General features: G+C 43.9%; 40 non-coding genes and 4 pseudogenes across 40 annotated transcripts; all 44 read left to right on the top strand.

Annotated features, from left to right (window-relative positions):
- The first annotated feature begins 213 nt into the window (after nucleotides 1-213).
- On the top strand, nucleotides 214-332 carry LOC134124219 (5S ribosomal RNA). Its single transcript, XR_009955673.1, has one exon. It is a non-coding gene; the product is annotated as a 5S ribosomal RNA (ribosomal RNA).
- Nucleotides 333-671: 339 nt separating this feature from the next.
- LOC134124314 (5S ribosomal RNA) lies at nucleotides 672-790 on the top strand. Its single transcript, XR_009955768.1, has one exon. It is a non-coding gene; the product is annotated as a 5S ribosomal RNA (ribosomal RNA).
- Nucleotides 791-1,184: 394 nt separating this feature from the next.
- Nucleotides 1,185-1,303, top strand: LOC134124356 (5S ribosomal RNA; annotated as a pseudogene).
- Nucleotides 1,304-1,642: 339 nt separating this feature from the next.
- On the top strand, nucleotides 1,643-1,761 carry LOC134124217 (5S ribosomal RNA). Its single transcript, XR_009955671.1, has one exon. It is a non-coding gene; the product is annotated as a 5S ribosomal RNA (ribosomal RNA).
- Nucleotides 1,762-2,157: 396 nt separating this feature from the next.
- On the top strand, nucleotides 2,158-2,276 carry LOC134124347 (5S ribosomal RNA). Its single transcript, XR_009955801.1, has one exon. It is a non-coding gene; the product is annotated as a 5S ribosomal RNA (ribosomal RNA).
- A 396-nt stretch (nucleotides 2,277-2,672) lies between these two features.
- LOC134124216 (5S ribosomal RNA) lies at nucleotides 2,673-2,791 on the top strand. The gene has a single exon (XR_009955670.1). It is a non-coding gene; the product is annotated as a 5S ribosomal RNA (ribosomal RNA).
- A 397-nt stretch (nucleotides 2,792-3,188) lies between these two features.
- LOC134124361 (5S ribosomal RNA) lies at nucleotides 3,189-3,298 on the top strand (annotated as a pseudogene).
- Nucleotides 3,299-3,637: 339 nt separating this feature from the next.
- Nucleotides 3,638-3,756, top strand: LOC134124215 (5S ribosomal RNA). Its single transcript, XR_009955669.1, has one exon. It is a non-coding gene; the product is annotated as a 5S ribosomal RNA (ribosomal RNA).
- Nucleotides 3,757-4,152: 396 nt separating this feature from the next.
- LOC134124214 (5S ribosomal RNA) lies at nucleotides 4,153-4,271 on the top strand. Its single transcript, XR_009955667.1, has one exon. It is a non-coding gene; the product is annotated as a 5S ribosomal RNA (ribosomal RNA).
- A 395-nt stretch (nucleotides 4,272-4,666) lies between these two features.
- Nucleotides 4,667-4,785, top strand: LOC134124307 (5S ribosomal RNA). The gene has a single exon (XR_009955761.1). It is a non-coding gene; the product is annotated as a 5S ribosomal RNA (ribosomal RNA).
- A 396-nt stretch (nucleotides 4,786-5,181) lies between these two features.
- LOC134124213 (5S ribosomal RNA) lies at nucleotides 5,182-5,300 on the top strand. The gene has a single exon (XR_009955666.1). It is a non-coding gene; the product is annotated as a 5S ribosomal RNA (ribosomal RNA).
- Nucleotides 5,301-5,695: 395 nt separating this feature from the next.
- Nucleotides 5,696-5,814, top strand: LOC134124306 (5S ribosomal RNA). Its single transcript, XR_009955760.1, has one exon. It is a non-coding gene; the product is annotated as a 5S ribosomal RNA (ribosomal RNA).
- Nucleotides 5,815-6,210: 396 nt separating this feature from the next.
- LOC134124346 (5S ribosomal RNA) lies at nucleotides 6,211-6,329 on the top strand. Its single transcript, XR_009955800.1, has one exon. It is a non-coding gene; the product is annotated as a 5S ribosomal RNA (ribosomal RNA).
- Nucleotides 6,330-6,725: 396 nt separating this feature from the next.
- Nucleotides 6,726-6,844, top strand: LOC134124212 (5S ribosomal RNA). Its single transcript, XR_009955665.1, has one exon. It is a non-coding gene; the product is annotated as a 5S ribosomal RNA (ribosomal RNA).
- Nucleotides 6,845-7,241: 397 nt separating this feature from the next.
- LOC134124360 (5S ribosomal RNA) lies at nucleotides 7,242-7,351 on the top strand (annotated as a pseudogene).
- A 339-nt stretch (nucleotides 7,352-7,690) lies between these two features.
- On the top strand, nucleotides 7,691-7,809 carry LOC134124211 (5S ribosomal RNA). The gene has a single exon (XR_009955664.1). It is a non-coding gene; the product is annotated as a 5S ribosomal RNA (ribosomal RNA).
- Nucleotides 7,810-8,205: 396 nt separating this feature from the next.
- Nucleotides 8,206-8,324, top strand: LOC134124210 (5S ribosomal RNA). The gene has a single exon (XR_009955663.1). It is a non-coding gene; the product is annotated as a 5S ribosomal RNA (ribosomal RNA).
- Nucleotides 8,325-8,719: 395 nt separating this feature from the next.
- Nucleotides 8,720-8,838, top strand: LOC134124305 (5S ribosomal RNA). Its single transcript, XR_009955759.1, has one exon. It is a non-coding gene; the product is annotated as a 5S ribosomal RNA (ribosomal RNA).
- A 396-nt stretch (nucleotides 8,839-9,234) lies between these two features.
- LOC134124350 (5S ribosomal RNA) lies at nucleotides 9,235-9,353 on the top strand. The gene has a single exon (XR_009955804.1). It is a non-coding gene; the product is annotated as a 5S ribosomal RNA (ribosomal RNA).
- Nucleotides 9,354-9,692: 339 nt separating this feature from the next.
- LOC134124209 (5S ribosomal RNA) lies at nucleotides 9,693-9,811 on the top strand. The gene has a single exon (XR_009955662.1). It is a non-coding gene; the product is annotated as a 5S ribosomal RNA (ribosomal RNA).
- Nucleotides 9,812-10,150: 339 nt separating this feature from the next.
- Nucleotides 10,151-10,269, top strand: LOC134124208 (5S ribosomal RNA). Its single transcript, XR_009955661.1, has one exon. It is a non-coding gene; the product is annotated as a 5S ribosomal RNA (ribosomal RNA).
- A 397-nt stretch (nucleotides 10,270-10,666) lies between these two features.
- LOC134124359 (5S ribosomal RNA) lies at nucleotides 10,667-10,776 on the top strand (annotated as a pseudogene).
- Nucleotides 10,777-11,115: 339 nt separating this feature from the next.
- On the top strand, nucleotides 11,116-11,234 carry LOC134124206 (5S ribosomal RNA). Its single transcript, XR_009955659.1, has one exon. It is a non-coding gene; the product is annotated as a 5S ribosomal RNA (ribosomal RNA).
- Nucleotides 11,235-11,573: 339 nt separating this feature from the next.
- LOC134124205 (5S ribosomal RNA) lies at nucleotides 11,574-11,692 on the top strand. The gene has a single exon (XR_009955658.1). It is a non-coding gene; the product is annotated as a 5S ribosomal RNA (ribosomal RNA).
- Nucleotides 11,693-12,031: 339 nt separating this feature from the next.
- On the top strand, nucleotides 12,032-12,150 carry LOC134124204 (5S ribosomal RNA). Its single transcript, XR_009955657.1, has one exon. It is a non-coding gene; the product is annotated as a 5S ribosomal RNA (ribosomal RNA).
- A 396-nt stretch (nucleotides 12,151-12,546) lies between these two features.
- Nucleotides 12,547-12,665, top strand: LOC134124203 (5S ribosomal RNA). Its single transcript, XR_009955656.1, has one exon. It is a non-coding gene; the product is annotated as a 5S ribosomal RNA (ribosomal RNA).
- A 396-nt stretch (nucleotides 12,666-13,061) lies between these two features.
- On the top strand, nucleotides 13,062-13,180 carry LOC134124202 (5S ribosomal RNA). Its single transcript, XR_009955655.1, has one exon. It is a non-coding gene; the product is annotated as a 5S ribosomal RNA (ribosomal RNA).
- Nucleotides 13,181-13,576: 396 nt separating this feature from the next.
- On the top strand, nucleotides 13,577-13,695 carry LOC134124345 (5S ribosomal RNA). Its single transcript, XR_009955799.1, has one exon. It is a non-coding gene; the product is annotated as a 5S ribosomal RNA (ribosomal RNA).
- Nucleotides 13,696-14,034: 339 nt separating this feature from the next.
- Nucleotides 14,035-14,153, top strand: LOC134124201 (5S ribosomal RNA). The gene has a single exon (XR_009955654.1). It is a non-coding gene; the product is annotated as a 5S ribosomal RNA (ribosomal RNA).
- A 339-nt stretch (nucleotides 14,154-14,492) lies between these two features.
- LOC134124200 (5S ribosomal RNA) lies at nucleotides 14,493-14,611 on the top strand. Its single transcript, XR_009955653.1, has one exon. It is a non-coding gene; the product is annotated as a 5S ribosomal RNA (ribosomal RNA).
- Nucleotides 14,612-14,950: 339 nt separating this feature from the next.
- On the top strand, nucleotides 14,951-15,069 carry LOC134124328 (5S ribosomal RNA). The gene has a single exon (XR_009955782.1). It is a non-coding gene; the product is annotated as a 5S ribosomal RNA (ribosomal RNA).
- A 395-nt stretch (nucleotides 15,070-15,464) lies between these two features.
- LOC134124304 (5S ribosomal RNA) lies at nucleotides 15,465-15,583 on the top strand. The gene has a single exon (XR_009955757.1). It is a non-coding gene; the product is annotated as a 5S ribosomal RNA (ribosomal RNA).
- A 396-nt stretch (nucleotides 15,584-15,979) lies between these two features.
- Nucleotides 15,980-16,098, top strand: LOC134124344 (5S ribosomal RNA). Its single transcript, XR_009955798.1, has one exon. It is a non-coding gene; the product is annotated as a 5S ribosomal RNA (ribosomal RNA).
- Nucleotides 16,099-16,437: 339 nt separating this feature from the next.
- LOC134124199 (5S ribosomal RNA) lies at nucleotides 16,438-16,556 on the top strand. The gene has a single exon (XR_009955652.1). It is a non-coding gene; the product is annotated as a 5S ribosomal RNA (ribosomal RNA).
- A 339-nt stretch (nucleotides 16,557-16,895) lies between these two features.
- Nucleotides 16,896-17,014, top strand: LOC134124198 (5S ribosomal RNA). Its single transcript, XR_009955651.1, has one exon. It is a non-coding gene; the product is annotated as a 5S ribosomal RNA (ribosomal RNA).
- Nucleotides 17,015-17,353: 339 nt separating this feature from the next.
- LOC134124327 (5S ribosomal RNA) lies at nucleotides 17,354-17,472 on the top strand. The gene has a single exon (XR_009955781.1). It is a non-coding gene; the product is annotated as a 5S ribosomal RNA (ribosomal RNA).
- A 395-nt stretch (nucleotides 17,473-17,867) lies between these two features.
- Nucleotides 17,868-17,986, top strand: LOC134124303 (5S ribosomal RNA). Its single transcript, XR_009955756.1, has one exon. It is a non-coding gene; the product is annotated as a 5S ribosomal RNA (ribosomal RNA).
- Nucleotides 17,987-18,382: 396 nt separating this feature from the next.
- LOC134124343 (5S ribosomal RNA) lies at nucleotides 18,383-18,501 on the top strand. Its single transcript, XR_009955797.1, has one exon. It is a non-coding gene; the product is annotated as a 5S ribosomal RNA (ribosomal RNA).
- Nucleotides 18,502-18,840: 339 nt separating this feature from the next.
- LOC134124197 (5S ribosomal RNA) lies at nucleotides 18,841-18,959 on the top strand. Its single transcript, XR_009955650.1, has one exon. It is a non-coding gene; the product is annotated as a 5S ribosomal RNA (ribosomal RNA).
- A 339-nt stretch (nucleotides 18,960-19,298) lies between these two features.
- LOC134124311 (5S ribosomal RNA) lies at nucleotides 19,299-19,417 on the top strand. Its single transcript, XR_009955765.1, has one exon. It is a non-coding gene; the product is annotated as a 5S ribosomal RNA (ribosomal RNA).
- Nucleotides 19,418-19,756: 339 nt separating this feature from the next.
- Nucleotides 19,757-19,875, top strand: LOC134124195 (5S ribosomal RNA). The gene has a single exon (XR_009955648.1). It is a non-coding gene; the product is annotated as a 5S ribosomal RNA (ribosomal RNA).
- A 339-nt stretch (nucleotides 19,876-20,214) lies between these two features.
- LOC134124194 (5S ribosomal RNA) lies at nucleotides 20,215-20,333 on the top strand. Its single transcript, XR_009955647.1, has one exon. It is a non-coding gene; the product is annotated as a 5S ribosomal RNA (ribosomal RNA).
- A 396-nt stretch (nucleotides 20,334-20,729) lies between these two features.
- Nucleotides 20,730-20,848, top strand: LOC134124193 (5S ribosomal RNA). The gene has a single exon (XR_009955646.1). It is a non-coding gene; the product is annotated as a 5S ribosomal RNA (ribosomal RNA).
- A 396-nt stretch (nucleotides 20,849-21,244) lies between these two features.
- Nucleotides 21,245-21,363, top strand: LOC134124192 (5S ribosomal RNA). The gene has a single exon (XR_009955645.1). It is a non-coding gene; the product is annotated as a 5S ribosomal RNA (ribosomal RNA).
- Nucleotides 21,364-21,573: the final 210 nt, after the last annotated feature.

The raw sequence follows: 21,573 nt of genomic DNA, 5'->3' as shown, positions 1-21,573 counted from the left end.
ATCGTCAGGCCATTTGAGGTGGCGGGGACTGCAATGGCCATCCACCGATTGGCTGGGACTCCTGGGCGGGTCTTCTCTAGTCCATCCAATTTTCGGCATAGGATATCACAGCCTTCTTTGCATACCCTTATTTAACCCACACAAAGATGCCAACGGCAGGCGTGACATAATTTTTTGACGCATTATAAAGGATTAGGAAAAAGATAAAAAGCAGCTTACGGCCATACCTCTCTGGTTCCGCCCGATCTCGTCTGATCTCGGAAGCTAAGCAGAGCAGGGCCTGGTTAGTACCTGGATGGAAGACCGCCTGGGAATCCCAGGTGCCGTAAGCTTTTTCCCTTCTCTCTCCGAAAGCCGCCCAGCGCCGCAGATTGTACACCTACACAATTGTAAAAAGTATTTCACATTGTAGAAGAGATGCAATAGGAAGAAGATGAAAGGTGGCTTACGTCCATACCATCGTCAGGCCATTTGAGGTGGCGGGGACTGCAATGGCCATCCACCGATTGGCTGGGACTCCTGGGCGGGTCTTCTCTAGTCCATCCAATTTTCGGCATAGGATATCACAGCCTTCTTTGCATACCCTTATTTAACCCACACAAAGATGCCAACGGCAGGCGTGACATAATTTTTTGACGCATTATAAAGGATTAGGAAAAAGATAAAAAGCAGCTTACGGCCATACCTCTCTGGTTCCGCCCGATCTCGTCTGATCTCGGAAGCTAAGCAGACCAGGGCCTGGTTAGTACCTGGATGGAAGACCGCCTGGGAATCCCAGGTGCCGTAAGCTTTTTCACTTCTCTCTGAAAGCTGCAGAGCGCCGCAGATTGTACACCTACAAATTACAAAAAGTATATCACATTGTTGAAGAGATGCATGTTTATTGTTGTTTTAACGTTGGATATGAAAGGCATTTAGACAATATTATCAAACATGATTCCGTTTCATGGTTGCTAAATTAGTGTTGATCAACATTTAACAATTGGCATACTTTTGTTTGTAATTTAGCCGTTGAAATACAGGTGCTAACCAAACATGTTAGATTTACCAGTGAAGAAAAGTAAAGTTCCCTTTAGGTTTTAGGAACCTCTCTTGCCAATGCTAAGAACTGCTTCAATTTTAGAAAAAGAAACTTCTGATTATCTTTGACACGTTTTAAAGGATTAGGAAAAAGATGAAAAGCAGCTTACGGCCATACCTCTCTGGTTCCGCCCGATCTCGTCTGATCTCAGAAGCTAAGCAGAGCAGGGCCTGGTTAATACCTGGATGGAAGACCGCCTGTGAATCCCAGGTGCCGTAAGCTTTTTCACTTCTCTCTCTGAAAGCCGCCCAGCGCCGTAGCTTGTACACCTACACAATTGTAAAAAGTTGATCACATTGTAGAAGAGATGCAATAGGAAGAAGATGAAAGGTGGCTTACGTCCATACCATCGTCAGGCCATTTGAGGTGGCGGGGACTGCAATGGCCATCCACCGATTGGCTGCGACTCCTGGGCGGGTCTTCTCTAGTCCATCCAATTTTCGCCATAGGATGTCACAGCCTTCTTTGCATACCCTTATTTAACCCACACAAAGATGCCAACGGCAGGCGTGACATAATTTTTTGACGCATTATAAAGGATTAGGAAAAAGATAAAAAGCAGCTTACGGCCATACCTCTCTGGTTCCGCCCGATCTCGTCTGATCTCGGAAGCTAAGCAGAGCAGGGCCTGGTTAGTACCTGGATGGAAGACCGCCTGGGAATCCCAGGTGCCGTAAGCTTTTTCACTTCTCTCTGAAAGCCGCCGAGCGCCGCAGATTGTACACCTACAAATTACAAAAAGTATATCACATTGTCGAAGAGATGCATGTTTAGTGTTGTTTTAACGTTGGATATATAAGGAACTTAGACAATATCATCAAAATTGATTCCGTTTCATGGTTGCTAAATTAGTGTTGATCAACATTTAACAATTGGCCTACTTTTGTTTGTAATTTAGCCGTTGAAATACAGGTGCTAACCCAACATGTTAGAATTGCCAGTGAAGAAAAGTAAAGTTACCTTCAGGTTTTAGGAACCTCTCTTGCCAATCCTAAGAACTGCTTCAATTTTAGAAAAAGAAACTCTTCTGATTATCTTTGACACGTTTTAAAGGATTAGGAAAAAGATAAAAAGCAGCGTACGGCCATACCTCTCTGGTTCCGCCCGATTTCGTCTGATCTCGGAAGCTAAGCAGAGCAGGGCCTGGTTAGTACCTGGATGGAAGACCGCCTGGGAATCCCAGGTGCCGTAAGCTTTTTCACTTCTCTCTGAAAGCCGCCGAGCGCCGCAGATTGTACACCTACAAATTACAAAAAGTATATCACATTGTCGAAGAGATGCATGTTTAGTGTTGTTTTAACGTTGGATATATAAGGAACTTAGACAATATCATCAAAATTGATTCCGTTTCATGGTTGCTAAATTAGTGTTGATCAACATTTAACAATTGGCCTACTTTTGTTTGTAATTTAGCCGTTGAAATACAGGTGCTAACCCAACATGTTAGAATTGCCAGTGAAGAAAAGTAAAGTTACCTTCAGGTTTTAGGAACCTCTCTTGCCAATCCTAAGAACTGCTTCAATTTTAGAAAAAGAAACTCTTCTGATTATCTTTGACACGTTTTAAAGGATTAGGAAAAAGATAAAAAGCAGCTTACGGCCATACCTCTCTGGTTCCGCCCGATCTCGTCTGATCTCGGAAGCTAAGCAGAGCAGGGCCTGGTTAGTACCTGGATGGAAGACCGCCTGGGAATCCCAGGTGCCGTAAGCTTTTTCACTTCTCTCTGAAAGCTGCCGAGCGCCGCAGATTGTACACCTACAAATTACAAAAAGTACATCACATTGTCGAAGAGATGCATGTTTAGTGTTGTTTTAACGTTGGATATATAAGGAACTTAGACAATATCATCAAAATTGATTCCGTTTCATGGTTGCTAAATTAGTGTTGATCAACATTTAACAATTGGCATACTTTTGTTTGTAATTTAGCCAGTGAAATACAGGTGCTAACCCAACATGTTAGAATTGCCAGTGAAGAAAAGTAAAGTTACCTTCAGGTTTTAGGAACCTCTCTTGCCAATCCTAAGAACTGCTTCAATTTTAGAAAAAGAAACTTTTCTGATTATCTTTGACACGTTCTAAAGGATTAGGAAAAAGATATTAAAGCAGCTTACGGCCATACCTCTCTGGTTCCGCCCGATCTCGTCTGATCTCGGAAGCTAAGCAGAGCAGGGCCTGGTTAGTACCTGGATGGAAGACCGCCTGGGTGCCGTAAGCTTTTTCACTTCTCTCTCCGAAAGCCGCCCAGCGCCGCAGATTGTACACCTACACAATTGTAAAAAGTATTTCACATTGTAGAAGAGATGCAATAGGAAGAAGATGAAAGGTGGCTTACGTCCATACCATCGTCAGGCCATTTGAGGTGGCGGGGACTGCAATGGCCATCCACCGATTGGCTGGGACTCCTGGGCGGGTCTTCTCTAGTCCATCCAATTTTCGGCATAGGATGTCACAGCCTTCTTTGCATACCCTTATTTAACCCACACAAAGATGCCAACGGCAGGCGTGACATAATTTTTTGACGCATTATAAAGGATTAGGAAAAAGATAAAAAGCAGCTTACGGCCATACCTCTCTGGTTCCGCCCGATCTCGTCTGATCTCGGAAGCTAAGCAGAGCAGGGCCTGGTTAGTACCTGGATGGAAGACCGCCTGGGAATCCCAGGTGCCGTAAGCTTTTTCACTTCTCTCTGAAAGCCGCCGAGCGCCGCAGATTGTACACCTACAAATTACAAAAAGTATATCACATTGTCGAAGAGATGCATGTTTAGTGTTGTTTTAACGTTGGATATATAAGGAACTTAGACAATATCATCAAAATTGATTCCGTTTCATGGTTGCTAAATTAGTGTTGATCAACATTTAACAATTGGCCTACTTTTGTTTGTAATTTAGCCGTTGAAATACAGGTGCTAACCCAACATGTTAGAATTGCCAGTGAAGAAAAGTAAAGTTACCTTCAGGTTTTAGGAACCTCTCTTGCCAATCCTAAGAACTGCTTCAATTTTAGAAAAAGAAACTCTTCTGATTATCTTTGACACGTTTTAAAGGATTAGGAAAAAGATAAAAAGCAGCTTACGGCCATACCTCTCTGGTTCCGCCCGATCTCGTCTGATCTCGGAAGCTAAGCAGAGCAGGGCCTGGTTAGTACCTGGATGGAAGACCGCCTGGGAATCCCAGGTGCCGTAAGCTTTTCACTTCTCTCTGAAAGCTGCCGAGCGCCGCAGATTGTACACCTACAAATTACAAAAAGTACATCACATTGTCGAAGAGATGCATGTTTAGTGTTGTTTTAACGTTGGATATATAAGGAACTTAGACAATATCATCAAAATTGATTCCGTTTCATGGTTGCTAAATTAGTGTTGATCAACATTTAACAATTGGCCTACTTTTGTTTGTAATTTAGCCGTTGAAATACAGGTGCTAACCCAACATGTTAGAATTGCCAGTGAAGAAAAGTAAAGTTACCTTCAGGTTTTAGGAACCTCTCTTGCCAATCCTAAGAACTGCTTCAATTTTAGAAAAAGAAACTCTTCTGATTATCTTTGACACGTTCTAAAGGATTAGGAAAAAGATAAAAAGCAGCTTACGGCCATACCTCTCTGGTTCCGCCCGATCTCGTCTGATCTCGGAAGCTAAGCAGAGCAGGGCCTGCTTAGTACCTGGATGGAAGACCGCCTGGGAATCCCAGGTGCCGTAAGCTTTTTCACTTCTCTCTGAAAGCCGCCGAGCGCCGCAGATTGTACACCTACAAATTACAAAAAGTATATCACATTGTCGAAGAGATGCATGTTTAGTGTTGTTTTAACGTTGGATATATAAGGAACTTAGACAATATCATCAAAATTGATTCCGTTTCATGGTTGCTAAATTAGTGTTGATCAACATTTAACAATTGGCCTACTTTTGTTTGTAATTTAGCCGTTGAAATACAGGTGCTAACCCAACATGTTAGAATTGCCAGTGAAGAAAAGTAAAGTTACCTTCAGGTTTTAGGAACCTCTCTTGCCAATCCTAAGAACTGCTTCAATTTTAGAAAAAGAAACTCTTCTGATTATCTTTGACACGTTTTAAAGGATTAGGAAAAAGATAAAAAGCAGCTTACGGCCATACCTCTCTGGTTCCGCCCGATCTCGTCTGATCTCGGAAGCTAAGCAGAGCAGGGCCTGGTTAGTACCTGGATGGAAGACCGCCTGGGAATCCCAGGTGCCGTAAGCTTTTCACTTCTCTCTGAAAGCTGCCGAGCGCCGCAGATTGTACACCTACAAATTACAAAAAGTACATCACATTGTCGAAGAGATGCATGTTTAGTGTTGTTTTAACGTTGGATATATAAGGAACTTAGACAATATCATCAAAATTGATTCCGTTTCATGGTTGCTAAATTAGTGTTGATCAACATTTAACAATTGGCCTACTTTTGTTTGTAATTTAGCCGTTGAAATACAGGTGCTAACCCAACATGTTAGAATTGCCAGTGAAGAAAAGTAAAGTTACCTTCAGGTTTTAGGAACCTCTCTTGCCAATCCTAAGAACTGCTTCAATTTTAGAAAAAGAAACTCTTCTGATTATCTTTGACACGTTCTAAAGGATTAGGAAAAAGATAAAAAGCAGCTTACGGCCATACCTCTCTGGTTCCGCCCGATCTCGTCTGATCTCGGAAGCTAAGCAGAGCAGGGCCTGCTTAGTACCTGGATGGAAGACCGCCTGGGAATCCCAGGTGCCGTAAGCTTTTTCACTTCTCTCTGAAAGCCGCCGAGCGCCGCAGATTGTACACCTACAAATTACAAAAAGTATATCACATTGTCGAAGAGATGCATGTTTAGTGTTGTTTTAACGTTGGATATATAAGGAACTTAGACAATATCATCAAAATTGATTCCGTTTCATGGTTGCTAAATTAGTGTTGATCAACATTTAACAATTGGCCTACTTTTGTTTGTAATTTAGCCGTTGAAATACAGGTGCTAACCCAACATGTTAGAATTGCCAGTGAAGAAAAGTAAAGTTACCTTCAGGTTTTAGGAACCTCTCTTGCCAATCCTAAGAACTGCTTCAATTTTAGAAAAAGAAACTCTTCTGATTATCTTTGACACGTTTTAAAGGATTAGGAAAAAGATAAAAAGCAGCGTACGGCCATACCTCTCTGGTTCCGCCCGATTTCGTCTGATCTCGGAAGCTAAGCAGAGCAGGGCCTGGTTAGTACCTGGATGGAAGACCGCCTGGGAATCCCAGGTGCCGTAAGCTTTTTCACTTCTCTCTGAAAGCCGCCGAGCGCCGCAGATTGTACACCTACAAATTACAAAAAGTATATCACATTGTCGAAGAGATGCATGTTTAGTGTTGTTTTAACGTTGGATATATAAGGAACTTAGACAATATCATCAAAATTGATTCCGTTTCATGGTTGCTAAATTAGTGTTGATCAACATTTAACAATTGGCCTACTTTTGTTTGTAATTTAGCCGTTGAAATACAGGTGCTAACCCAACATGTTAGAATTGCCAGTGAAGAAAAGTAAAGTTACCTTCAGGTTTTAGGAACCTCTCTTGCCAATCCTAAGAACTGCTTCAATTTTAGAAAAAGAAACTCTTCTGATTATCTTTGACACGTTTTAAAGGATTAGGAAAAAGATAAAAAGCAGCTTACGGCCATACCTCTCTGGTTCCGCCCGATCTCGTCTGATCTCGGAAGCTAAGCAGAGCAGGGCCTGGTTAGTACCTGGATGGAAGACCGCCTGGGAATCCCAGGTGCCGTAAGCTTTTTCACTTCTCTCTGAAAGCTGCCGAGCGCCGCAGATTGTACACCTACAAATTACAAAAAGTACATCACATTGTCGAAGAGATGCATGTTTAGTGTTGTTTTAACGTTGGATATATAAGGAACTTAGACAATATCATCAAAATTGATTCCGTTTCATGGTTGCTAAATTAGTGTTGATCAACATTTAACAATTGGCATACTTTTGTTTGTAATTTAGCCAGTGAAATACAGGTGCTAACCCAACATGTTAGAATTGCCAGTGAAGAAAAGTAAAGTTACCTTCAGGTTTTAGGAACCTCTCTTGCCAATCCTAAGAACTGCTTCAATTTTAGAAAAAGAAACTTTTCTGATTATCTTTGACACGTTCTAAAGGATTAGGAAAAAGATATTAAAGCAGCTTACGGCCATACCTCTCTGGTTCCGCCCGATCTCGTCTGATCTCGGAAGCTAAGCAGAGCAGGGCCTGGTTAGTACCTGGATGGAAGACCGCCTGGGTGCCGTAAGCTTTTTCACTTCTCTCTCCGAAAGCCGCCCAGCGCCGCAGATTGTACACCTACACAATTGTAAAAAGTATTTCACATTGTAGAAGAGATGCAATAGGAAGAAGATGAAAGGTGGCTTACGTCCATACCATCGTCAGGCCATTTGAGGTGGCGGGGACTGCAATGGCCATCCACCGATTGGCTGGGACTCCTGGGCGGGTCTTCTCTAGTCCATCCAATTTTCGGCATAGGATGTCACAGCCTTCTTTGCATACCCTTATTTAACCCACACAAAGATGCCAACGGCAGGCGTGACATAATTTTTTGACGCATTATAAAGGATTAGGAAAAAGATAAAAAGCAGCTTACGGCCATACCTCTCTGGTTCCGCCCGATCTCGTCTGATCTCGGAAGCTAAGCAGAGCAGGGCCTGGTTAGTACCTGGATGGAAGACCGCCTGGGAATCCCAGGTGCCGTAAGCTTTTTCACTTCTCTCTGAAAGCCGCCGAGCGCCGCAGATTGTACACCTACAAATTACAAAAAGTATATCACATTGTCGAAGAGATGCATGTTTAGTGTTGTTTTAACGTTGGATATATAAGGAACTTAGACAATATCATCAAAATTGATTCCGTTTCATGGTTGCTAAATTAGTGTTGATCAACATTTAACAATTGGCCTACTTTTGTTTGTAATTTAGCCGTTGAAATACAGGTGCTAACCCAACATGTTAGAATTGCCAGTGAAGAAAAGTAAAGTTACCTTCAGGTTTTAGGAACCTCTCTTGCCAATCCTAAGAACTGCTTCAATTTTAGAAAAAGAAACTCTTCTGATTATCTTTGACACGTTTTAAAGGATTAGGAAAAAGATAAAAAGCAGCTTACGGCCATACCTCTCTGGTTCCGCCCGATCTCGTCTGATCTCGGAAGCTAAGCAGAGCAGGGCCTGGTTAGTACCTGGATGGAAGACCGCCTGGGAATCCCAGGTGCCGTAAGCTTTTCACTTCTCTCTGAAAGCTGCCGAGCGCCGCAGATTGTACACCTACAAATTACAAAAAGTACATCACATTGTCGAAGAGATGCATGTTTAGTGTTGTTTTAACGTTGGATATATAAGGAACTTAGACAATATCATCAAAATTGATTCCGTTTCATGGTTGCTAAATTAGTGTTGATCAACATTTAACAATTGGCCTACTTTTGTTTGTAATTTAGCCGTTGAAATACAGGTGCTAACCCAACATGTTAGAATTGCCAGTGAAGAAAAGTAAAGTTACCTTCAGGTTTTAGGAACCTCTCTTGCCAATCCTAAGAACTGCTTCAATTTTAGAAAAAGAAACTCTTCTGATTATCTTTGACACGTTCTAAAGGATTAGGAAAAAGATAAAAAGCAGCTTACGGCCATACCTCTCTGGTTCCGCCCGATCTCGTCTGATCTCGGAAGCTAAGCAGAGCAGGGCCTGCTTAGTACCTGGATGGAAGACCGCCTGGGAATCCCAGGTGCCGTAAGCTTTTTCACTTCTCTCTGAAAGCCGCCGAGCGCCGCAGATTGTACACCTACAAATTACAAAAAGTATATCACATTGTCGAAGAGATGCATGTTTAGTGTTGTTTTAACGTTGGATATATAAGGAACTTAGACAATATCATCAAAATTGATTCCGTTTCATGGTTGCTAAATTAGTGTTGATCAACATTTAACAATTGGCCTACTTTTGTTTGTAATTTAGCCGTTGAAATACAGGTGCTAACCCAACATGTTAGAATTGCCAGTGAAGAAAAGTAAAGTTACCTTCAGGTTTTAGGAACCTCTCTTGCCAATCCTAAGAACTGCTTCAATTTTAGAAAAAGAAACTCTTCTGATTATCTTTGACACGTTTTAAAGGATTAGGAAAAAGATAAAAAGCAGCGTACGGCCATACCTCTCTGGTTCCGCCCGATTTCGTCTGATCTCGGAAGCTAAGCAGAGCAGGGCCTGGTTAGTACCTGGATGGAAGACCGCCTGAGAATCCCAGGTGCCGTAAGCTTTTTCACTTCTCTCTCCGAAAGCCGCCCAGCGCCGCAGATTGTACACCTACACAATTGTAAAAAGTATTTCACATTGTAGAAGAGATGCAATAGGAAGAAGATGAAAGGTGGCTTACGTCCATACCATCGTCAGGCCATTTGAGGTGGCGGGGACTGCAATGGCCATCCACCGATTGGCTGGGACTCCTGGGCGGGTCTTCTCTAGTCCATCCAATTTTCGGCATAGGATATCACAGCCTTCTTTGCATACCCTTATTTAACCCACACAAAGATGCCAACGGCAGGCGTGACATAATTTTTTGACGCATTATAAAGGATTAGGAAAAAGATAAAAAGCAGCTTACGGCCATACCTCTCTGGTTCCGCCCGATCTCGTCTGATCTCGGAAGCTAAGCAGAGCAGGGCCTGGTTAGTACCTGGATGGAAGACCGCCTGGGAATCCCAGGTGCCGTAAGCTTTTTCACTTCTCTCTCCGAAAGCCGCCCAGCGCCGCAGATTGTACACCTACACAATTGTAAAAAGTATTTCACATTGTAGAAGAGATGCAATAGGAAGAAGATGAAAGGTGGCTTACGTCCATACCATCGTCAGGCCATTTGAGGTGGCGGGGACTGCAATGGCCATCCACCGATTGGCTGGGACTCCTGGGCGGGTCTTCTCTAGTCCATCCAATTTTCGGCATAGGATATCACAGCCTTCTTTGCATACCCTTATTTAACCCACACAAAGATGCCAACGGCAGGCGTGACATAATTTTTTGACGCATTATAAAGGATTAGGAAAAAGATAAAAAGCAGCTTACGGCCATACCTCTCTGGTTCCGCCCGATCTCGTCTGATCTCGGAAGCTAAGCAGAGCAGGGCCTGGTTAGTACCTGGATGGAAGACCGCCTGGGAATCCCAGGTGCCGTAAGCTTTTTCACTTCTCTCTGAAAGCCGCCGAGCGCCGCAGATTGTACACCTACAAATTACAAAAAGTATATCACATTGTCGAAGAGATGCATGTTTAGTGTTGTTTTAACGTTGGATATATAAGGAACTTAGACAATATCATCAAAATTGATTCCGTTTCATGGTTGCTAAATTAGTGTTGATCAACATTTAACAATTGGCCTACTTTTGTTTGTAATTTAGCCGTTGAAATACAGGTGCTAACCCAACATGTTAGAATTGCCAGTGAAGAAAAGTAAAGTTACCTTCAGGTTTTAGGAACCTCTCTTGCCAATCCTAAGAACTGCTTCAATTTTAGAAAAAGAAACTTTTCTGATTATCTTTGACACGTTCTAAAGGATTAGGAAAAAGATATTAAAGCAGCTTACGGCCATACCTCTCTGGTTCCGCCCGATCTCGTCTGATCTCGGAAGCTAAGCAGAGCAGGGCCTGGTTAGTACCTGGATGGAAGACCGCCTGGGTGCCGTAAGCTTTTTCACTTCTCTCTCCGAAAGCCGCCCAGCGCCGCAGATTGTACACCTACACAATTGTAAAAAGTATTTCACATTGTAGAAGAGATGCAATAGGAAGAAGATGAAAGGTGGCTTACGTCCATACCATCGTCAGGCCATTTGAGGTGGCGGGGACTGCAATGGCCATCCACCGATTGGCTGGGACTCCTGGGCGGGTCTTCTCTAGTCCATCCAATTTTCGGCATAGGATGTCACAGCCTTCTTTGCATACCCTTATTTAACCCACACAAAGATGCCAACGGCAGGCGTGTCATAATTCATTGACGCATTATAAAGGATTAGGAAAAAGATAAAAAGCAGCTTACGGCCATACCTCTCTGGTTCCGCCCGATCTCGTCTGATCTCGGAAGCTAAGCAGAGCAGGGCCTGGTTAGTACCTGGATGGAAGACCGCCTGGGAATCCCAGGTGCCGTAAGCTTTTTCACTTCTCTCTCCGAAAGCCGCCCAGCGCCGCAGATTGTACACCTACACAATTGTAAAAAGTATTTCACATTGTAGAAGAGATGCAATAGGAAGAAGATGAAAGGTGGCTTACGTCCATACCATCGTCAGGCGATTTGAGGTGGCGGGGACTGCAATGGCCATCCACCGATTGGCTGGGACTCCTGGGCGGGTCTTCTCTAGTCCATCCAATTTTCGGCATAGGATATCACAGCCTTCTTTGCATACCCTTATTTAACCCACACAAAGATGCCAACGGCAGGCGTGACATAATTTTTTGACGCATTATAAAGGATTAGGAAAAAGATAAAAAGCAGCTTACGGCCATACCTCTCTGGTTCCGCCCGATCTCGTCTGATCTCGGAAGCTAAGCAGAGCAGGGCCTGGTTAGTACCTGGATGGAAGACCGCCTGGGAATCCCAGGTGCCGTAAGCTTTTTCACTTCTCTCTCCGAAAGCCGCCCAGCGCCGCAGATTGTACACCTACACAATTGTAAAAAGTATTTCACATTGTAGAAGAGATGCAATAGGAAGAAGATGAAAGGTGGCTTACGTCCATACCATCGTCAGGCCATTTGAGGTGGCGGGGACTGCAATGGCCATCCACCGATTGGCTGGGACTCCTGGGCGGGTCTTCTCTAGTCCATCCAATTTTCGGCATAGGATGTCACAGCCTTCTTTGCATACCCTTATTTAACCCACACAAAGATGCCAACGGCAGGCGTGACATAATTTTTTGACGCATTATAAAGGATTAGGAAAAAGATAAAAAGCAGCTTACGGCCATACCTCTCTGGTTCCGCCCGATCTCGTCTGATCTCGGAAGCTAAGCAGAGCAGGGCCTGGTTAGTACCTGGATGGAAGACCGCCTGGGAATCCCAGGTGCCGTAAGCTTTTTCACTTCTCTCTGAAAGCCGCCGAGCGCCGCAGATTGTACACCTACAAATTACAAAAAGTATATCACATTGTCGAAGAGATGCATGTTTAGTGTTGTTTTAACGTTGGATATATAAGGAACTTAGACAATATCATCAAAATTGATTCCGTTTCATGGTTGCTAAATTAGTGTTGATCAACATTTAACAATTGGCCTACTTTTGTTTGTAATTTAGCCGTTGAAATACAGGTGCTAACCCAACATGTTAGAATTGCCAGTGAAGAAAAGTAAAGTTACCTTCAGGTTTTAGGAACCTCTCTTGCCAATCCTAAGAACTGCTTCAATTTTAGAAAAAGAAACTCTTCTGATTATCTTTGACACGTTTTAAAGGATTAGGAAAAAGATAAAAAGCAGCTTACGGCCATACCTCTCTGGTTCCGCCCGATCTCGTCTGATCTCGGAAGCTAAGCAGAGCAGGGCCTGGTTAGTACCTGGATGGAAGACCGCCTGGGAATCCCAGGTGCCGTAAGCTTTTTCACTTCTCTCTGAAAGCTGCCGAGCGCCGCAGATTGTACACCTACAAATTACAAAAAGTACATCACATTGTCGAAGAGATGCATGTTTAGTGTTGTTTTAACGTTGGATATATAAGGAACTTAGACAATATCATCAAAATTGATTCCGTTTCATGGTTGCTAAATTAGTGTTGATCAACATTTAACAATTGGCATACTTTTGTTTGTAATTTAGCCGTTGAAATACAGGTGCTAACCCAACATGTTAGAATTGCCAGTGAAGAAAAGTAAAGTTACCTTCAGGTTTTAGGAACCTCTCTTGCCAATCCTAAGAACTGCTTCAATTTTAGAAAAAGAAACTTTTCTGATTATCTTTGACACGTTCTAAAGGATTAGGAAAAAGATAAAAAGCAGCTTACGGCCATACCTCTCTGGTTCCGCCCGATCTCGTCTGATCTCGGAAGCTAAGCAGAGCAGGGCCTGGTTAGTACCTGGATGGAAGACCGCCTGGGAATCCCAGGTGCCGTAAGCTTTTTCACTTCTCTCTGAAAGCTGCCGAGCGCCGCAGATTGTACACCTACAAATTACAAAAAGTACATCACATTGTCGAAGAGATGCATGTTTAGTGTTGTTTTAACGTTGGATATATAAGGAACTTAGACAATATCATCAAAATTGATTCCGTTTCATGGTTGCTAAATTAGTGTTGATCAACATTTAACAATTGGCCTACTTTTGTTTGTAATTTAGCCGTTGAAATACAGGTGCTAACCCAACATGTTAGAATTGCCAGTGAAGAAAAGTAAAGTTACCTTCAGGTTTTAGGAACCTCTCTTGCCAATCCTAAGAACTGCTTCAATTTTAGAAAAAGAAACTCTTCTGATTATCTTTGACACGTTTTAAAGGATTAGGAAAAAGATAAAAAGCAGCGTACGGCCATACCTCTCTGGTTCCGCCCGATTTCGTCTGATCTCGGAAGCTAAGCAGAGCAGGGCCTGGTTAGTACCTGGATGGAAGACCGCCTGGGAATCCCAGGTGCCGTAAGCTTTTTCACTTCTCTCTCCGAAAGCCGCCCAGCGCCGCAGATTGTACACCTACACAATTGTAAAAAGTATTTCACATTGTAGAAGAGATGCAATAGGAAGAAGATGAAAGGTGGCTTACGTCCATACCATCGTCAGGCCATTTGAGGTGGCGGGGACTGCAATGGCCATCCACCGATTGGCTGGGACTCCTGGGCGGGTCTTCTCTAGTCCATCCAATTTTCGGCATAGGATATCACAGCCTTCTTTGCATACCCTTATTTAACCCACACAAAGATGCCAACGGCAGGCGTGACATAATTTTTTGACGCATTATAAAGGATTAGGAAAAAGATAAAAAGCAGCTTACGGCCATACCTCTCTGGTTCCGCCCGATCTCGTCTGATCTCGGAAGCTAAGCAGAGCAGGGCCTGGTTAGTACCTGGATGGAAGACCGCCTGGGAATCCCAGGTGCCGTAAGCTTTTTCACTTCTCTCTCCGAAAGCCGCCCAGCGCCGCAGATTGTACACCTACACAATTGTAAAAAGTATTTCACATTGTAGAAGAGATGCAATAGGAAGAAGATGAAAGGTGGCTTACGTCCATACCATCGTCAGGCCATTTGAGGTGGCGGGGACTGCAATGGCCATCCACCGATTGGCTGGGACTCCTGGGCGGGTCTTCTCTAGTCCATCCAATTTTCGGCATAGGATATCACAGCCTTCTTTGCATACCCTTATTTAACCCACACAAAGATGCCAACGGCAGGCGTGACATAATTTTTTGACGCATTATAAAGGATTAGGAAAAAGATAAAAAGCAGCTTACGGCCATACCTCTCTGGTTCCGCCCGATCTCGTCTGATCTCGGAAGCTAAGCAGAGCAGGGCCTGGTTAGTACCTGGATGGAAGACCGCCTGGGAATCCCAGGTGCCGTAAGCTTTTTCACTTCTCTCTCCGAAAGCCGCCCAGCGCCGCAGATTGTACACCTACACAATTGTAAAAAGTATTTCACATTGTAGAAGAGATGCAATAGGAAGAAGATGAAAGGTGGCTTACGTCCATACCATCGTCAGGCCATTTGAGGTGGCGGGGACTGCAATGGCCATCCACCGATTGGCTGGGACTCCTGGGCGGGTCTTCTCTAGTCCATCCAATTTTCGGCATAGGATGTCACAGCCTTCTTTGCATACCCTTATTTAACCCACACAAAGATGCCAACGGCAGGCGTGACATAATTTTTTGACGCATTATAAAGGATTAGGAAAAAGATAAAAAGCAGCTTACCGCCATACCTCTCTGGTTCCGCCCGATCTCGTCTGATCTCGGAAGCTAAGCAGAGCAGGGCCTGGTTAGTACCTGGATGGAAGACCGCCTGGGAATCCCAGGTGCCGTAAGCTTTTCACTTCTCTCTGAAAGCTGCCGAGCGCCGCAGATTGTACACCTACAAATTACAAAAAGTACATCACATTGTCGAAGAGATGCATGTTTAGTGTTGTTTTAACGTTGGATATATAAGGAACTTAGACAATATCATCAAAATTGATTCCGTTTCATGGTTGCTAAATTAGTGTTGATCAACATTTAACAATTGGCATACTTTTGTTTGTAATTTAGCCGTTGAAATACAGGTGCTAACCCAACATGTTAGAATTGCCAGTGAAGAAAAGTAAAGTTACCTTCAGGTTTTAGGAACCTCTCTTGCCAATCCTAAGAACTGCTTCAATTTTAGAAAAAGAAACTCTTCTGATTATCTTTGACACGTTCTAAAGGATTAGGAAAAAGATAAAAAGCAGCTTACGGCCATACCTCTCTGGTTCCGCCCGATCTCGTCTGATCTCGGAAGCTAAGCAGAGCAGGGCCTGCTTAGTACCTGGATGGAAGACCGCCTGGGAATCCCAGGTGCCGTAAGCTTTTTCACTTCTCTCTGAAAGCCGCCGAGCGCCGCAGATTGTACACCTACAAATTACAAAAAGTATATCACATTGTCGAAGAGATGCATGTTTAGTGTTGTTTTAACGTTGGATATATAAGGAACTTAGACAATATCATCAAAATTGATTCCGTTTCATGGTTGCTAAATTAGTGTTGATCAACATTTAACAATTGGCCTACTTTTGTTTGTAATTTAGCCGTTGAAATACAGGTGCTAACCCAACATGTTAGAATTGCCAGTGAAGAAAAGTAAAGTTACCTTCAGGTTTTAGGAACCTCTCTTGCCAATCCTAAGAACTGCTTCAATTTTAGAAAAAGAAACTCTTCTGATTATCTTTGACACGTTTTAAAGGATTAGGAAAAAGATAAAAAGCAGCGTACGGCCATACCTCTCTGGTTCCGCCCGATTTCGTCTGATCTCGGAAGCTAAGCAGAGCAGGGCCTGGTTAGTACCTGGATGGAAGACCGCCTGGGAATCCCAGGTGCCGTAAGCTTTTTCACTTCTCTCTCCGAAAGCCGCCCAGCGCCGCAGATTGTACACCTACACAATTGTAAAAAGTATTTCACATTGTAGAAGAGATGCAATAGGAAGAAGATGAAAGGTGGCTTACGTCCATACCATCGTCAGGCCATTTGAGGTGGCGGGGACTGCAATGGCCATCCACCGATTGGCTGGGACTCCTGGGCGGGTCTTCTCTAGTCCATCCAATTTTCGGCATAGGATATCACAGCCTTCTTTGCATACCCTTATTTAACCCACACAAAGATGCCAACGGCAGGCGTGACATAATTTTTTGACGCATTATAAAGGATTAGGAAAAAGATAAAAAGCAGCTTACGGCCATACCTCTCTGGTTCCGCCCGATCTCGTCTGATCTCGGAAGCTAAGCAGAGCAGGGCCTGGTTAGTACCTGGATGGAAGACCGCCTGGGAATCCCAGGTGCCGTAAGCTTTTTCACTTCTCTCTCCGAAAGCCGCCCAGCGCCGCAGATTGTACACCTACACAATTGTAAAAAGTATTTCACATTGTAGAAGAGATGCAATAGGAAGAAGATGAAAGGTGGCTTACGTCCATACCATCGTCAGGCCATTTGAGGTGGCGGGGACTGCAATGGCCATCCACCGATTGGCTGGGACTCCTGGGCGGGTCTTCTCTAGTCCATCCAATTTTCGGCATAGGATATCACAGCCTTCTTTGCATACCCTTATTTAACCCACACAAAGATGCCAACGGCAGGCGTGACATAATTTTTTGACGCATTATAAAGGATTAGGAAAAAGATAAAAAGCAGCTTACGGCCATACCTCTCTGGTTCCGCCCGATCTCGTCTGATCTCGGAAGCTAAGCAGAGCAGGGCCTGGTTAGTACCTGGATGGAAGACCGCCTGGGAATCCCAGGTGCCGTAAGCTTTTTCACTTCTCTCTCCGAAAGCCGCCCAGCGCCGCAGATTGTACACCTACACAATTGTAAAAAGTATTTCACATTGTAGAAGAGATGCAATAGGAAGAAGATGAAAGGTGGCTTACGTCCATACCATCGTCAGGCCATTTGAGGTGGCGGGGACTGCAATGGCCATCCACCGATTGGCTGGGACTCCTGGGCGGGTCTTCTCTAGTCCATCCAATTTTCGGCATAGGATGTCACAGCCTTCTTTGCATACCCTTATTTAACCCACACAAAGATGCCAACGGCAGGCGTGACATAATTTTTTGACGCATTATAAAGGATTAGGAAAAAGATAAAAAGCAGCTTACCGCCATACCTCTCTGGTTCCGCCCGATCTCGTCTGATCTCGGAAGCTAAGCAGAGCAGGGCCTGGTTAGTACCTGGATGGAAGACCGCCTGGGAATCCCAGGTGCCGTAAGCTTTTCACTTCTCTCTGAAAGCTGCCGAGCGCCGCAGATTGTACACCTACAAATTACAAAAAGTACATCACATTGTCGAAGAGATGCATGTTTAGTGTTGTTTTAACGTTGGATATATAAGGAACTTAGACAATATCATCAAAATTGATTCCGTTTCATGGTTGCTAAATTAGTGTTGATCAACATTTAACAATTGGCATACTTTTGTTTGTAATTTAGCCGTTGAAATACAGGTGCTAACCCAACATGTTAGAATTGCCAGTGAAGAAAAGTAAAGTTACCTTCAGGTTTTAGGAACCTCTCTTGCCAATCCTAAGAACTGCTTCAATTTTAGAAAAAGAAACTCTTCTGATTATCTTTGACACGTTCTAAAGGATTAGGAAAAAGATAAAAAGCAGCTTACGGCCATACCTCTCTGGTTCCGCCCGATCTCGTCTGATCTCGGAAGCTAAGCAGAGCAGGGCCTGCTTAGTACCTGGATGGAAGACCGCCTGGGAATCCCAGGTGCCGTAAGCTTTTTCACTTCTCTCTGAAAGCCGCCGAGCGCCGCAGATTGTACACCTACAAATTACAAAAAGTATATCACATTGTCGAAGAGATGCATGTTTAGTGTTGTTTTAACGTTGGATATATAAGGAACTTAGACAATATCATCAAAATTGATTCCGTTTCATGGTTGCTAAATTAGTGTTGATCAACATTTAACAATTGGCCTACTTTTGTTTGTAATTTAGCCGTTGAAATACAGGTGCTAACCCAACATGTTAGAATTGCCAGTGAAGAAAAGTAAAGTTACCTTCAGGTTTTAGGAACCTCTCTTGCCAATCCTAAGAACTGCTTCAATTTTAGAAAAAGAAACTCTTCTGATTATCTTTGACACGTTTTAAAGGATTAGGAAAAAGATAAAAAGCAGCGTACGGCCATACCTCTCTGGTTCCGCCCGATTTCGTCTGATCTCGGAAGCTAAGCAGAGCAGGGCCTGGTTAGTACCTGGATGGAAGACCGCCTGGGAATCCCAGGTGCCGTAAGCTTTTTCACTTCTCTCTCCGAAAGCCGCCCAGCGCCGCAGATTGTACACCTACACAATTGTAAAAAGTATTTCACATTGTAGAAGAGATGCAATAGGAAGAAGATGAAAGGTGGCTTACGTCCATACCATCGTCAGGCCATTTGAGGTGGCGGGGACTGCAATGGCCATCCACCGATTGGCTGGGACTCCTGGGCGGGTCTTCTCTAGTCCATCCAATTTTCGGCATAGGATATCACAGCCTTCTTTGCATACCCTTATTTAACCCACACAAAGATGCCAACGGCAGGCGTGACATAATTTTTTGACGCATTATAAAGGATTAGGAAAAAGATAAAAAGCAGCTTACGGCCATACCTCTCTGGTTCCGCCCGATCTCGTCTGATCTCGGAAGCTAAGCAGAGCAGGGCCTGGTTAGTACCTGGATGGAAGACCGCCTGGGAATCCCAGGTGCCGTAAGCTTTTTCACTTCTCTCTCCGAAAGCCGCCCAGCGCCGCAGATTGTACACCTACACAATTGTAAAAAGTATTTCACATTGTAGAAGAGATGCAATAGGAAGAAGATGAAAGGTGGCTTACGTCCATACCATCGTCAGGCCATTTGAGGTGGCGGGGACTGCAATGGCCATCCACCGATTGGCTGGGACTCCTGGGCGGGTCTTCTCTAGTCCATCCAATTTTCGGCATAGGATATCACAGCCTTCTTTGCATACCCTTATTTAACCCACACAAAGATGCCAACGGCAGGCGTGACATAATTTTTTGACGCATTATAAAGGATTAGGAAAAAGATAAAAAGCAGCTTACGGCCATACCTCTCTGGTTCCGCCCGATCTCGTCTGATCTCGGAAGCTAAGCATAGCAGGGCCTGGTTAGTACCTGGATGGAAGACCGCCTGGGAATCCCAGGTGCCGTAAGCTTTTTCACTTCTCTCTCCGAAAGCCGCCCAGCGCCGCAGATTGTACACCTACACAATTGTAAAAAGTATTTCACATTGTAGAAGAGATGCAATAGGAAGAAGATGAAAGGTGGCTTACGTCCATACCATCGTCAGGCGATTTGAGGTGGCGGGGACTGCAATGGCCATCCACCGATTGGCTGGGACTCCTGGGCGGGTCTTCTCTAGTCCATCCAATTTTCGGCATAGGATATCACAGCCTTCTTTGCATACCCTTATTTAACCCACACAAAGATGCCAACGGCAGGCGTGACATAATTTTTTGACGCATTATAAAGGATTAGGAAAAAGATAAAAAGCAGCTTACGGCCATACCTCTCTGGTTCCGCCCGATCTCGTCTGATCTCGGAAGCTAAGCAGAGCAGGGCCTGGTTAGTACCTGGATGGAAGACCGCCTGGGAATCCCAGGTGCCGTAAGCTTTTTCACTTCTCTCTCCGAAAGCCGCCCAGCGCCGCAGATTGTACACCTACACAATTGTAAAAAGTATTTCACATTGTAGAAGAGATGCAATAGGAAGAAGATGAAAGGTGGCTTACGTCCATACCATCGTCAGGCCATTTGAGGTGGCGGGGACTGCAATGGCCATCCACCGATTGGCTGGGACTCCTGGGCGGGTCTTCTCTAGTCCATCCAATTTTCGGCATAGGATGTCACAGCCTTCTTTGCATACCCTTATTTAACCCACACAAAGATGCCAACGGCAGGCGTGACATAATTTTTTGACGCATTATAAAGGATTAGGAAAAAGATAAAAAGCAGCTTACGGCCATACCTCTCTGGTTCCGCCCGATCTCGTCTGATCTCGGAAGCTAAGCAGAGCAGGGCCTGGTTAGTACCTGGATGGAAGACCGCCTGGGAATCCCAGGTGCCGTAAGCTTTTTCACTTCTCTCTGAAAGCCGCCGAGCGCCGCAGATTGTACACCTACAAATTACAAAAAGTATATCACATTGTCGAAGAGATGCATGTTTAGTGTTGTTTTAACGTTGGATATATAAGGAACTTAGACAATATCATCAAAATTGATTCCGTTTCATGGTTGCTAAATTAGTGTTGATCAACATTTAACAATTGGCCTACTTTTGTTTGTAATTTAGCCGTTGAAATACAGGTGCTAACCCAACATGTTAGAATTGCCAGTGAAGAAAAGTAAAGTTACCTTCAGGTTTTAGGAACCTCTCTTGCCAATCCTAAGAACTGCTTCAATTTTAGAAAAAGAAACTCTTCTGATTATCTTTGACACGTTTTAAAGGATTAGGAAAAAGATAAAAAGCAGCTTACGGCCATACCTCTCTGGTTCCGCCCGATCTCGTCTGATCTCGGAAGCTAAGCAGAGCAGGGCCTGGTTAGTACCTGGATGGAAGACCGCCTGGGAATCCCAGGTGCCGTAAGCTTTTTCACTTCTCTCTGAAAGCTGCCGAGCGCCGCAGATTGTACACCTACAAATTACAAAAAGTACATCACATTGTCGAAGAGATGCATGTTTAGTGTTGTTTTAACGTTGGATATATAAGGAACTTAGACAATATCATCAAAATTGATTCCGTTTCATGGTTGCTAAATTAGTGTTGATCAACATTTAACAATTGGCATACTTTTGTTTGTAATTTAGCCGTTGAAATACAGGTGCTAACCCAACATGTTAGAATTGCCAGTGAAGAAAAGTAAAGTTACCTTCAGGTTTTAGGAACCTCTCTTGCCAATCCTAAGAACTGCTTCAATTTTAGAAAAAGAAACTTTTCTGATTATCTTTGACACGTTCTAAAGGATTAGGAAAAAGATAAAAAGCAGCTTACGGCCATACCTCTCTGGTTCCGCCCGATCTCGTCTGATCTCGGAAGCTAAGCAGAGCAGGGCCTGGTTAGTACCTGGATGGAAGACCGCCTGGGAATCCCAGGTGCCGTAAGCTTTTTCACTTCTCTCTGAAAGCTGCCGAGCGCCGCAGATTGTACACCTACAAATTACAAAAAGTACATCACATTGTCGAAGAGATGCATGTTTAGTGTTGTTTTAACGTTGGATATATAAGGAACTTAGACAATATCATCAAAATTGATTCCGTTTCATGGTTGCTAAATTAGTGTTGATCAACATTTAACAATTGGCATACTTTTGTTTG

Source organism: Pungitius pungitius, unplaced genomic scaffold, assembly GCF_949316345.1.
Source record: "Pungitius pungitius unplaced genomic scaffold, fPunPun2.1 scaffold_49, whole genome shotgun sequence".
Taxonomy (NCBI): Eukaryota; Metazoa; Chordata; class Actinopteri; order Perciformes; family Gasterosteidae; genus Pungitius; species Pungitius pungitius.
Note: the sequence above shows the minus strand (reverse complement) of the source record. Positions and strands in the feature narration are given on the sequence as shown.